The following is a 13994-nucleotide window of genomic DNA, read 5'->3' as shown; positions in this document are numbered from 1 at the left end:
TACTGTGTCTCTGTTTACTCTTGTGGACAGATATGAGAATAATAAAGAACAGGTATTTCTGATTCCCACCATTCCTGAGAATACACTAAGTCGCTTGTTCTGGGTTGTCTATACATTGGGACCGCCGAGGTAAATACAGATAACGAATGGGACACTGATGCTGGTCGGATAGGGGTTCTGAGGTGAGTTTTTGGTACACCACAATTCACTGAGGTCCTGGTTTCCTGTGCATAGTTCTGTGCATGAGCAGAATCCCTGCAACATGGCGCACCTAACGTTTGGGCTATTGATTTGAAACGCCTTAGTAGTGCTTATATTAGTCCCCGACTCCCTCACTCTTGTTTCCGGATAACTGGAGTGACGGATTCTTAACCTACCTGTTACTCACCTGATAGGTTCTTTCAAGCTTGATCATTAAAAAGGTTTCCTTTATTTTCTGAACCCTTGTGCTACTGATTAAACTCGTTGTTGATCTTTTGTAAGTCCTTATGGTGGTTGAAATTGCTGCACATAGCCGTACACCTCTACGTTGTCATTTGACGACGTACGGGGTGCCGGACCATGAGATGGCTGTTATTTTTGTGGTGAGTGCAGATGGAACCCATCCTTATGAGTTGTTCTACTCTTGGGTGACACTGCCAGCAGTGAATGCGGATGATAAAACGTTTCACTCGTATACTCACACCCGGGTCCCAGCCAATTATACGCCATATCGGACTCTAGAGATCCCCCTTTCAGCCTGGCAGCACAGCCTTTGGTTTAATGGCACCCTTCCCCATACGGTTGCACCGGCTAGAACAGGCCCTTTGTCAATCCCTGGGGCCACATGGCCGGTGCTTGCCGGATTTACGCCTCACCCCCGCTATTTGACTATTGCGGTGGATGAGCTGCGTACGCTCCATACAACCCTTATTTCAGTATATAGGGCTTTGGTGCAATACGTTTCACGTAATGTGCAGGTGGGTCCTGCTGTTGCGGGACTACCGGCTGGTCACCCGGCGGTTGTTATTAGTCCCGTCATAGTTAATTCGGTGATGGGCAAGCGCCCCCAGAATAAGGAGGATTTTCCTTATTGGCTTGCCGAGAAATTTGACCAGCTGGAAGCAGTGTTTCCACACTCTACGGAGGTGGAGAAACACAGAATTCTCACCATTAGTTTGCCGAAAGATATTATCCCTGATGTGTCAGATTGTGACAACTGGGGAAAGATCTTTGCCGCGGTCTACTCGAAGTGCTTTGGCACTCCGTCTATGGCCGTGCTGCCCTCCGTCATTAAACATGTTCAAGATCAGCACGGACCGGAGGCGGCTGTAGAGTTGGGAATGAGGCTTGTCGGAGTATTCGATGTTGTTGCCCCCCTCGTCCTGGGTAATCTCAAGGGAGATGCAGTGCAATTCCAAGTGGCAAATGGCTTAGCCCGCGTCGCTGAACTCGATAAGCCCAAAGAGTTACCTAAACCTATTGCGGAAGCTTATAAAACTATTGGCCGCAGTAGTTTGGGAGTTAAACCAACTGTAATCATTCCTGACTTGATACAACAAACTAAGGTGAGTTTGTCTAGTAAAGACGATCGTCCAGCTTTTCCAAAACAGAGTTGGAGAGCAAAGAAACAGGGAAAGCAGCAACAGAAACAGGGGTCTTGTCCTGTATCTCCCGTACAGCAGACTAGCGAACGCACTTATGATTTGCGCGATCGTTCTAGTATTGAGTCGCCTGATAGATTTGAGGTTACTGAACAACGCTCTCCTCGTTCTTCACAGGAAAAATCGGCCTCACCGTCCGGTGGCGGAGACCGTGGCAAAGGTCGGGGTGCACAACAAGGTCATGAACAACCCCGTCAGGCTGACGGTAAAGGCAAGCAAGACGAGTTTGCACGTCAACGTCCCCCGTTTCAGAAGAAGAAAGTTGCTGCACTGACAGTGAGGTATGCCACAGATGGTGAGAACGCAGCTTTGGAACCTGACATGGGCCCTAACGCTGCTCGACAGCACGGCGGAGGTTACAGTAGTGCGGCAAGCACTGCGTCCATATCTGGAGGCGACAGCAACTGATACGTTTATCACAGTAGAAACTGCTGACACTAGAGTGGCTCCCCCTGACAGACTATATAACATAGTCCTCCTAATTGAAGGTGACCTACTACGTACGATTCAAGGGATTTTTTGGGATAATCTGACCTCTTCTTATGACATCCTCCTGGCGGAGGCAGACTGGCCCCCGGCTTTCATTTTAGATGCTCCTAGAGGGGAGGAGGTAATCCTCCCGTCCTTTGCGCACACAGTGCCAAAGGACCAAGCTAAAAGGTTCGCTGAGGAGTGGGCTCTGGTGCTAGCACCGGCTTTGTATCGGACTCAGGTGGGCTGGGATAAATTGTCCCCCAGCCATGAGATTCCATTGCGGTCTATGCCCCAGCCTCAACCCCAATATCCCATGCGTCGCAGAGCTAGACCACAAGTCACAGCGATCCTTGAACAATTGGAATATCAAGGTGTTATTGAAACATGCGTGTCACCAATGAATAATCCTTTATTCACTGTGACGAAGCCTGATGGATCGTACCGCCTGGTTTTGGATTACCGGCATTTAAATTCTCATTGCCGGACATGTGCGGTACAAAATACTCACAGTTCGGCTCTCGTCGATAGTCTCGTGCGAAAAAGGTTTAAAACCACACTTGACATTTCCAATGGCTTTTACAGCCATAACCTGTCCTCTATTAGCAGTCAGTGGACAGCGTTTACTTCGGACCGCAAACAAAAACAGTTTACAAGACTAGCCATGGGCTACAAAAACAGCCCTGGCGTCTTTGCTGCACGTGTAGTCTCTCTTTTAGAGAGCATAGATCCAGATGCGTACTCGTATGTTGACGATATCTATCTCACAGACGACGAGTTGTGGCCGCATCTGTGTCGCGTTGATCGCACTATAGTGATGTTCGCAGACTTCGGTTACAAATTCAATTTTGCGAAGTCTTACATTGCAGAGTATACGGTGTTCTTGGGCTACGAACTCAACAATGAAGGTCAAAGATTGGCTCCACACTTCCTGGAGAAGTGTGCATGCCTGCGTGCTCCTACAACACTGAAGAAATTACAGTCTTTGCTGGGCTTTCTGAATTTCGGTCGTACGTACATTCCTGACTATGCCCAGCGTATCAAGCCGCTTTATGCCTTGGTACAACCTACTTTTTCCAAATCATGCTGGCTGCCGGAGCATTCAGGTATTTTGCAATTACTGCAAGCTGATCTTCTTGCTTCAAAATACTTACTGACACGTGATAACCGCACTAACCTGGTAATAAGAATTGTGCCAGGCGCAGTGGGTTTCACGTACTTAAGGTTCAATGAGGGCGACACCGTCCCCATTGCCTACAAATCACACCTGTACACTTCGTCTGAAATGTGTTTTTGCTCTGTCGAGAAAGTTCTTACGGCAGTACAGATGGCGATTCTAAAAGAACGAGCGCTGTCGCAAGGAAAATGCATGTTGGTTGTCACACCATATCCTGCCCTTGAGGCAGTGACCAAAGTGAGTGTACCAAATTCTAAAGCTTTGCATCCACGGTGGATACAATGAGCCACTTCCTTGACATCGCCCGACGTCACCTATATCTTTGACGCCTCATTACAGACTCAGGAGTACTTACAGTATGAATTTGTTCATCCGGCTCCTCTGTCTTTACGCCCGCTTGAAGATTACCATTGTGTCATTTACACTGGCGGTGCTGCGCAACCGGCGACTGGATCAAAGCATGCCTATTCAGCAGCCTACGCAATTGTGGTGGGTACTTTCGTAAATGGTGAATTCCAATCTGATGTCGTGCATACGCAGTCATTGGGTGATTGTACCGCACAGTTGGCAGAGCTCCGTGCTCTGGTGCTTGCACTGGAGTTTGCTGATCCTCGGGTCACTACTCTTATAGTAAGTGACTCGTTTTATTGTGTTCAATCGTACGACAATCTACATTTTTGGTCTCAAAATGAATACCGTGATTCCAAAGGTAGCACAATTAAGCATAAAATGCTTTGGGTTCCAGTGGCAGAACTTAAAGAACATCTGCCTCTCGTGAATGTTATTCACACTCTTGGTCACCAACGAGTTGGTGTCCACGCTGTCGGCAACAGCTTAGCTGACGAAGCAGCAAAAACCGCAGTGGCGACAAATCTAGTAGCAGCAGTTACAAGATCCAAAAGTAAGATTGATGATGACATTTTGGCAGCTATTGCAGCTACAGAAACGGGAAGTTATTACCCGAGAGGTTTTCCTTCTTGTTACCATTATCACTTAAGTCCTGATAAAGTCCCATTGGTGAGGATTAACGACGTTGGTGACAGATTGATTCCCAACGCGGACTGCAGACCATCGTTGATAACAGCAGCTCACAAAGGCCTGGCCTCTGCCCACGCCGGCGTTGCAGCTACTGTTTCTCTGTTACAACAACGTTACTGGTGGTGCGGCTTATATAAACAAGCTCGCGCTTATGTTCTTGATTGTGACATTTGCCAGCAGATTAAACCTTCAACTGCTGCGCGCCCACCACAAACTCAGTTGTACATATCTAATAAACCACTAGGGTGTGTTTATCTAGATCACTGCGGTCCATTCACCTCTGATACTGCGTAAAAGTACATCTTGGTTGCAGTGGATTCGTGCACACGTTTTCTGTGGGTATGGCCACAAAGGAGTGCTGATGCCCGTACTGTCATCAGGGATTTGCATGTCTTTGTGGGAAGTTTTGCGTGTGGTACCTTTCATTCTGATCAGGGCCCTGCGTTCGCCTCTAAGGCGTAGAAAGAAGCCATGAGAAATTTGGGGGTCCAAGTCAAATTTTCGTCTCCCTACCGACCTGAGGGTAATGGTGTGGTGGAGCGGATGAACCGTGACTTAAAGCAATCTTTGACAGCTAGGGTTTTAGGCACTGGCCGGAACTGGCTAGCCCATCTGTATAACGTCCAACGTGCACTTAATAATCTCCCTAAAAGGTCTCTGGGTGGGCGGACCCCATACATGATGCTCTTTGGCATACGAATGTTTGTCCCGGACATTGATGGTCTAGACATGGCGGCGTCAGCCGCACCCTTTGACGTAGATGATCACTGTGCTGTTTTGCAGACTCTACAAGAAGCCAGAGACAGTTAGCGAAGGAACACGTGCCCTCCACATCTGATGTTGCGCTTCAGATTCCGGTAGTCGGCTGGCTACCTCGAGTTGGTGATCTGGTCCGTGAGAAGGTGGAGAACAAGAAGGAGTTCGGCCCCTCTTATCGTGCACCGGTTCCAGTGCTTGGCGTGCAGGGTACACGAACAGTGATTTTTTTACCTCCACTTCCTGGTCGCAAGGATAACAGGTACATCTCTATTGACAATGTCAAGCTACAGCGAGTGGCCGGTTCTTCTTAGTATGACTCTAGCGGTTTCTTGCCCTGCGATGCTGAGAAACTCTGTTTTGGCTCCAGCTTCTACCACCTTTTCTGATGTTGCCATCGAGATGCATACAGTTGCTGGTCCTTTGTTGCTACCACCGGCTGGTGGTCTACCTGAAGATACTGAGTATGCTTATCCTGCAGATGTACCATTGCCTGTTTTACAATACACCGCAATTAACCAGTCACGCTTCTCCTTTGACACTAACTCAATAACTTCCAATGCCCCATCAAAAGTTTCTATTTTTGCTGTCTGGTTTAAAAGACATTTTTTAATTCCCCCTTGGACTTACATTTGGCTGGTGCTCATATCTATATTTTGTTTGTTCATGTCCATTGGATTTGTGGTGGTATTTTTTCATCTTGTGAATGGACACTATCTAAAAGAAAGATCTACAATTGGACTAATTGGTGGAACTTTGGACCCCCACTCCTCATCACACATCATGAAAAGGGACCAGACTTTTGTGAATATTACTGCCTGGCTTGTGTTGGATGGGATTGCGTAGGATGCTGTTAAATTTCAAATTCATGGTCCCACTGAGTTAATCAGTGTGCCAAATGTATTTCGTGTTTCTATGGGTGATGTAGTTAAGCAAAGCATCCGCTCAGATGATTGGGATATTCAAGCCATAGAAGCACTGTTTTCTGATTTGAAATATTATGCTGCATTTGATTTGTATTTAGATACTGCTAATTATGATGAGCAGTTTTGCGATCAACATTATGGCAATCATTTCCTTCACAAAGCCAATACGTTTAGAAATTTTGAAAAATTACAAGCAATGGGAACACTGTCCAGCGCCTAGGCTGGGCAGCTCCACCACGTTAGTGAACAAATTCACACATTTTTCGGATTTCAGTGTTTCAAATCCTGCCTCCTTTTACTTTAAAGTGGCAGCTGAGTCTGCCTCGAAAGTTAGGCTGACACACACGAAATTGTTATATTCCAAGTCCTTTATGGATGATTTGGCAATCAGAGGTTATGATCTGTGGAAAGCAACTATTGATCTTAAATCAGTTTGGGGTTCTAAACCGTGGCAGGTACAAGGAACCGAAGCTTTTCATCGTGCCTGCCTCATCCCGAACCACATGTTTTTGAATTCGTCAATTTTTCACACCACCTGTTTTGGATTGGCTACTTCTAAAAAATATAAATTCTCCCTCTACTCCGGATCTGGGTGCTTATCCTAATTGGGATAATCATACAGATCTGTCCCTTGATACGTTGCAGTCATACGTTTCTAACACATCCTTCAAAATTTACAAATTAAACCCGGAAGGATGGTTAATATGGCAAACGAGCTCAGATTCCTGTCAACATCGTTTTCTGGATCTAGATCCGGGGTATACGCATGTTCGTGTGGACCCCCGTTTTGAATCATCTCATACTGTAACTATCTACTCTGTAGGGAAGTTATGCCAATCTTGGCTGCAACTTTCCACCTTAGCATCTGTTAAACTTCATTTATCACAATTAAATGACAAAATAGATTTGAATGCTTTTGTTAAGGGTCCTGCGGGTGGCAGCTCCAAAAGATGGGTATATGCTGTTTATAACGAAGTTTGGAAGCTATCACAAATTGAAGCTGCATCCAGATTACGGGCTATTGATCAAGCCAATATTGAGAAAGTATTGGCTGTTATAGCTAATAGCATTAACACCCTTTTGTCCAGAATTTACACGTTAGATAATATCGTTTCATCTGTTGACATAGTGCAGGATGATATAATGCAATTTGCATGGACATTGCAAACGTTAAAGGCTGGGAAAGTCCCTTGGGACTACATGAATACTTCATCTTTGTTCCTTCCTTTTAATTTAACTGCAAAACAGTTCATGTCCATGAAAGATGCAACATACTCAAGGCTGCACATTGAAAAATTAGAACCCTTGCCTTTCTCTGTTGCAGAGTTAAACTCCACTGTGTGGCTTATCCACGGATTGATCACATTACCATTTCCCCTGTTTAAGTTCAGTCCTGCACGAAACATTATGCGCTAGGCAGATATGAACAACTAGGTACTGCCTTCCTGCATGAAGTTTGGTCTCTCCCATTCACATACAGGTGCGTGAGGGATGGTAAAGAGGTTTACTTAAAAGGTGAAGAATGCACTTCCACTCCAGATCACTCTGTGGTGTGTCGGCACATTCAATTGCATGGTGCATGTAATGTGCGTGCTCCTAATTTAGCTTGCGTCCTGAAAGGGATTCCAGTGCCAGTCATAACACCGTCATTTACGCTGCTGGCTAACGGTAGTTATTTGCTATTAAATAATGAAGCTTGCTGTGGGATGTTAGTGGGAATTCCCTACATAGTGACTGTATCACAGAGAGTAGTCTGCTGTAACAACGTCCTTTTCCCACCCCCACATGGAAGGCTCGATGTATCCATCTGGCCTTCCATTTCAGCCTTGAAAGCAGAGTTCAACAAGATGAGCAGAATAAGGGCTCTATTGTCTCAAAGAAGTCGCGTTGACTTCGTCCCGGGAAACATTTGTCCTTCACGTAGCAAACGCGCGCACCGGCTGCTCCATCTTCGTAACCGGATGCTTGAATACTATGCAACACTACCACTGGCAACCTTGAGCTTAGCCTATGGATTGTCCTTCCGGTTTCCCTACTTTACATGCATGCAACCTGTCTTTCATTGCCTAGAGTGTCCGTTCCAATGGGCTCTGGATTTGTGCTTGTCAAACTCTGTATCTCCCGCCCCGGATTATGATCGACTAATGAGCCCCTTAGTGGCTCATGAGTTGGACTGTTCTGGTGTCAGGCTTATGGCCTGTGGAGCGGCACATGGAGTCCTAGGGAATTGGGACATCGGTATGGCTGCAGATGACTTCCTGGCAAGAAGTTATCTTGAACATGCCAGTTGTCCTCTGATGGTACTAGAGGCTCCAGTTGTCGAACATGTGTGTTCATTCCCCTTGCTGAACTGGATGGCAGACCATTTTACAGGACGTTCCAATGATTTCCTCTTGGAAGCCGTTGCTACTTACTGTGTTTATACGTTGATGGATTAACTTGGGTATCGTCCAACATTCCTTTGCACAAACTTTTACCTTTTTTTTTCGACATCCATCGATAATTTCCCCCCCTTTTTATGTTTTTGTTTTTTTTCTCTCTCTCTCTTCGAACCTTCACTGCCTTTTATATGGATTTCCAATTTGTGCTCTTAGTTCCGTTCTATCGAACTTGAACTCTGCGTTCCTTAATTGTACCCCTATTAGTTAGTGGTCCGATCAAGGGGGGGGTGTAGTGAGGGCTGCAATTTAAAGCCATCTTGTCACTTTTGATGCTTTTGCACACGACACTGCAGTTACATGTTATTATTTGAGAAATGCTTGCTCGCCTTTTCTTCACATGAGAACTGTCTGTTGTTCACATCCCTAGCCGTGAGCTGCGACCTTGGTCTGAACATTGTGTAAAGAAACCGTCTGGGTCGCTAGACGGTGCATGTTTTTGGGTTCAGGTTGATCGGCCCACTATTGAGCCATAACACGCACACAGCTGCAAATACCTGAGAGTCGAGCGCTTTTAATATTGCAGGCTGCATGCTTAATTCATTCATTCGGAAGAAGAGCTTTCCCAGGAGCCGAGTATACCTGATCCTGTGATGTGATTCCACTAAGCTGATCTTTACGGTATGGGGGTTCCCCATTCAAGCCTAGAGACCTTCTATTAGTCTAATAATATTAGTTTACTAGCGAAAGGAAGGTGGCTGTATTCCACTGTCATTATATTGATTTCTCCTTTCAGTTTCTATGGTATTGTAACTATGCTGATGGTTTTGATTTTAATCATTTGTCTGCTTATGTTAGCTAAAGTACTGCATCTTAGGACACTAGGTTTATGAATACACTCTTTAAACTTTACCGTGTCTCTGTTTACTCTTGTTGTGGACTGATATGAGAATAATAACTAACAGGTATTTCTGATTCCCACCATTCCTGAGAATACATTAAGTCGCTTGTTCTGGGTTGTCTATACATTGGGACAGCCGAGATAAATACGGATAACGAATGGGACACTGATGCTGGTCGCATAGGGGTTCTGGGTTCTGAGGTGTGTTTTTGGTACACCACAATTCACTGAGGTCCTGGTTTCCTGCGCATAGTTCTGTGCATGAGCAGAATCCCTGCAACAAAGCTTACACTTAAAGCCCTGGAGACACCACAACAATGTTGCTGCTCTTGCCTTTCAAAAAGAGATGGGAAATCCAGAGAGAAAATGACTCTTTAAAGGATTTCCGTTCCCCCTACAATGCTCACCTGGCATGACATGATGCCGTAACTTCTTCACTTGTGAGCAGGGTACATCGATGTGCTCGCTGTCTCGAAACGGGTCTCTATCGTACTCTGTTTTGTGCCCTGGCACTTTTTTACGGACTGCAATGACAGCAGACCGCTGTCACTGCAGTACGGAAAAAAACAGACTGTCTGTGCCAGCACACAAAACCGAGCCCGATAGAGACCCGTTTCGAGGCCCCCCTTAAAAAAAACGCCGGTGCTCAGACCCGGGGAGACTCGGCCCACTTAAAGCCCTGCCAGAGATCTTTGTTGGGAGGGGGGTTGACCCTCATGGTAACAAGTCGACTTCCCCCCCCCCCCCCCCCCCCCACATTTAAAAAAAGAATGTTTTGCTCCCCCCACGGAAATGTCTATATATATTTTTTGATAAATATAAAAGGAAATCGACATGGGGCGATCCCTCCCCTCCCCTCCCCCGGGGAGTATAAAAAAAAAAGGTGGGTTTTTTTCTCTTGGGGGTTCGAAGCGCCCCAGGGGAATGTGTGTAAAAATATATATATATATATATATATATATATATATATATATATATATATTTTTTTTTAATATATATATATTTGTGATCAAGGCCGCAGGTCAGCAACCGAAACGTGTTATTTGGGCCATGTAACATCGGATTAAACTACTGCAACTGTAGTCTGTGCCCATGTGTTTTTCTCTGCTGACATCACTACGCGATCTCTTGCCAATATATGTATATCTATATATTCACTGAAAAAACCATGTCATGAGAGATGTAATATGTGACGTCATCAGCAGTGCATTGTGGGGGCGCGAGTTATAGTTAGCTGAACTAACTATAACGGGGGAATTTCCAGGGTTTTGTACGAGGGGAAATGTCCAGCTAACTATAACGCCCCTGAAACCTATGGTTTTTTCAGTGAATTTCAAAGGTTTTTTTAAATGCTAATTCCTATCTATGATTTATCTCTAAAGCTATGATGTTTTATGATTTACATTGGATTTCTAAATTTTTCTATTTCATTGTGTCAATTCCTTTAATTATGTTTTCTTTTTTTTTTTCCCCATTTTTGAAACTTATTTTTTCAATTAATTCTTTTAAAAATTAAAAAAAAAATTTAAATAGTTAATTTTTAACTTTAAAAAAAATATTTTGTAAACTATATTTTCAAAACCTTATTTTATTTTATACCCAACGCGAGAGAAACCATGCACCCAACACGTTAGGATGCACGACTCCTAATTTTACCATAAAAAAAAATAGCCCCCATCACTAATTTTTATTATCCCCGGGGACCCCATCCCCCAGGGCTTATAAAAAAACGTTGGAGACCGTGGGGGGGAGCCCCAACGCCCCCAAGATCCCAGACGGCTCCCCGCGTCCTTCGGGAGCCGGCATTGCTTTTCCACATGGGGGAGCTGCTGACATGCAGCTCCCCGTGTGGAAAAGCAAGATCGTTTGGATTTTGAAAGCGAGAGCAAGTTTCCCTGCTCTCGCTTTCAAAATCCTAATGAAGTTTGCTATGGGAGGGCGGGAGATTCCTGCCCTCTAAAGGCATACAGTGTCCTGGGGGTGGGCACCCCAGGACACTGTAAGAACCGGCCTGGGCGGTGGCGGTCCCCAGGGCCCTCGAGGGCTCCAGGAGGGGGGACACGCAGCCCCCCTCCCCCTATTAATTTATAAACATTTTGCCCCCGGGATTTGGTCCAACCGGGGGCTAATTATTAATGAAGCGCGGAAGTCCGCACTAAGGGGTTTTTTTTTTTTTTTTTGTTTTGTTTTTTCCGGACGGATCCGCACAATCTGCGCGCATTTCGCAGTTTTTTTTTATTTTTTATTTTTCATTATTTTTTAAATGGGGCCCCAGGGGGTCCTTCTGGGACCCCCTAAGCAACACTAGAGGGTCAAAGTATTTCTACCCTGCCCCCTTTACATCTTTCTCACACTTATTTCCCTTACTTAATCAGCCTTGCGTCTACCGAGGCACAAAATGGCTCGAATGTTTCGAATGTAGACAGACACTTGACAGCCAGTTAGCATTCAGCGCGTGATGGGTAGGGTGCGCGCTCAGTTCGCAGAGGGTGCGCATAGGGTGTGCGGATCCTCCGAGGCCATAGATATATCTATCTCTTTTTTACTCTAATTTTCTCAGGAACTACTGAACGGATCTACACCATTTATGCAAAAGGCACGAGTCTGAACTGAGGACTACCTCTCTCCCAAATTTGGTGTAATTCCGTTCAACAGTTCGGGCTGTAGCTGCGCCAACAGGTCCTATGGGAAATTGCATGGAGAAAACGCATTTTGGGAACCCAATTTTTTCTCAGCCCCCGCTTGACGAATCACCCTGAGACTTTCAGGATAGGAGCGGAACGGAGCTGGCCAAAAGTTTGGAAAATTTCGCAAAGATTCGTCAACCGGCGCCAGACTTATTGGGAATAGAATGTTGCGGATTTCCTATGGAAAATAGGTCTTAACTATAACTAACTACAGGCGACCGTCCGTAGGTAATAAAATATATATATATACTGGCGGTCGCCAGTAGATAGTTATAGTTAGGACCGTGTTTCCATAGGAAATCTGAAAATTCTATTTTGAATAACTTTGGCGCCGGTTGACGAATCCTCGTGAAATTTTCAAAACTAATGGGGCGCTCAGCTCCTACCCTGAAAGTCTCGGGGTAATTCGTCAAGCAGGGGCCGAGAAAAAAGGGGGGTCCCAAAATGCGTTTTCTCCATGCAATTTCCCATAGGACCTGTTGGCGCAGCTACAGCCCGAACGGCTGAACAGAATTACTTGAAATTTGGCCGAGAGGTAGCCCTCAGGTCAGGGATGTGCCTTTTGAAGGTCTTGTGTAAATCTGTTCAGTATTTCCTGAGAAAATAGCATTTAAATCAATATAAATATCTATAGGCGTGCTCCGAGCGTGTACTGTAAGCTTACCGTACGCGCACGCCGCCGTGCGCGATTCTGATTGGTTGTTAGATCTTAGTAAACATTCGAATCGGTCGAAACCAGGAAGTGTCGGCCACCACTTTGTCTCTCGCAGTCTGAGGGGGTGAAAAACAAAGGTGGAGAACGTGAAAAGGGGGCAGGGTGGACAGTTCCTGACCCCCTAGCCTTTGTCAGGGGGTCCCAGAAGGACCCCCCCAAGGGCAAAAATTAATTGTAATTTTTTTTCGAAAAATCGTGGAATGCGCGTAGAGTACGCGCACGGCGTAAGCGGAAAAATTCCGCGAACTTCGCGTACCGATTCCGCAACTACGCATACCGTGCGCGCACGGCAAAAAAAAATAATAAAAAAATAAAAATACATAACTTAGCATTTAAAAAACCGTACAAATTCACTTAAAAAACCATAGGTTTCACACATGTTATAGTTAGTAGGACATTTCACTCGTGAGAAACCAATGAAATTCCCCCGTTATAGTTAGTGCAGGCAACTATAACTCACGCGACCGCAATCCTCTGCTGATGACGTCAGATATTACATCACTGATGACATATGTGTTTTTCTGAAAAAAAAATATTTGTCATATATGTATAGCTAAAAATTAATGGAAGAAGACATGGGTAAATAAGTGTCTAAATACAGTGATGTAATATCTGACGTCATCAGCAGAGGATTGCGGTCGCGTGAGTTATAGTTGCCTGCACTAACTATAACGGGGGAATTTCATTGGTTTTTCACGAGTGAAATGCCCTACTAACTATAACATGTGTGAGACCTATGTTTTTTTTAAGTGAATTTGCAAGGTTTTTTAAATGCTAATTCCTAACTATAACGTGTGTGAAACCTATGGTTTTTTCAGTGAATATATATATATATATATCACCCACAAGGTATCCCACCTTCAAGGACGACACTTGAGTGAACCAGCGTCATGTCATGAGTGATGTAATATGTGACCTCATCAGCAGTGCATTGCTGGTGGCAGAGTTATAGTTAGCTCAACTAACTATAACAGGCAAATTTCTCTGGTTCTATATGATTCAAATGTTCAACTAACTATAACGTCCCTGAAACCTAATTTTTTTTTTTTTTTTTTTAGTGAATTTCAAAGGTTTTTTTAAATATTAATTTCATATTTTAATATTTATAAAACCTATATTTGTCTATTATATTTTGGAATTCTATTATACTTCTTGTTTTTAACTTTAAAAATCATGTAATGTGTTATATCTTCCCCCAAAAATGTGTGTTTTTTTTTTTTTTTTTAAGAGAACTGCATTCCCATACCGGTAGCGTACCAAGCTCCATCACCACACGAATCCCATCCGTCATATTGCTAAACT

This window comes from Triturus cristatus, chromosome 7 (genome assembly GCF_964204655.1).
Source record: "Triturus cristatus chromosome 7, aTriCri1.1, whole genome shotgun sequence".
Classification (NCBI taxonomy): Eukaryota; Metazoa; Chordata; class Amphibia; order Caudata; family Salamandridae; genus Triturus; species Triturus cristatus.
This window is presented reverse-complemented; position numbering follows the sequence as displayed.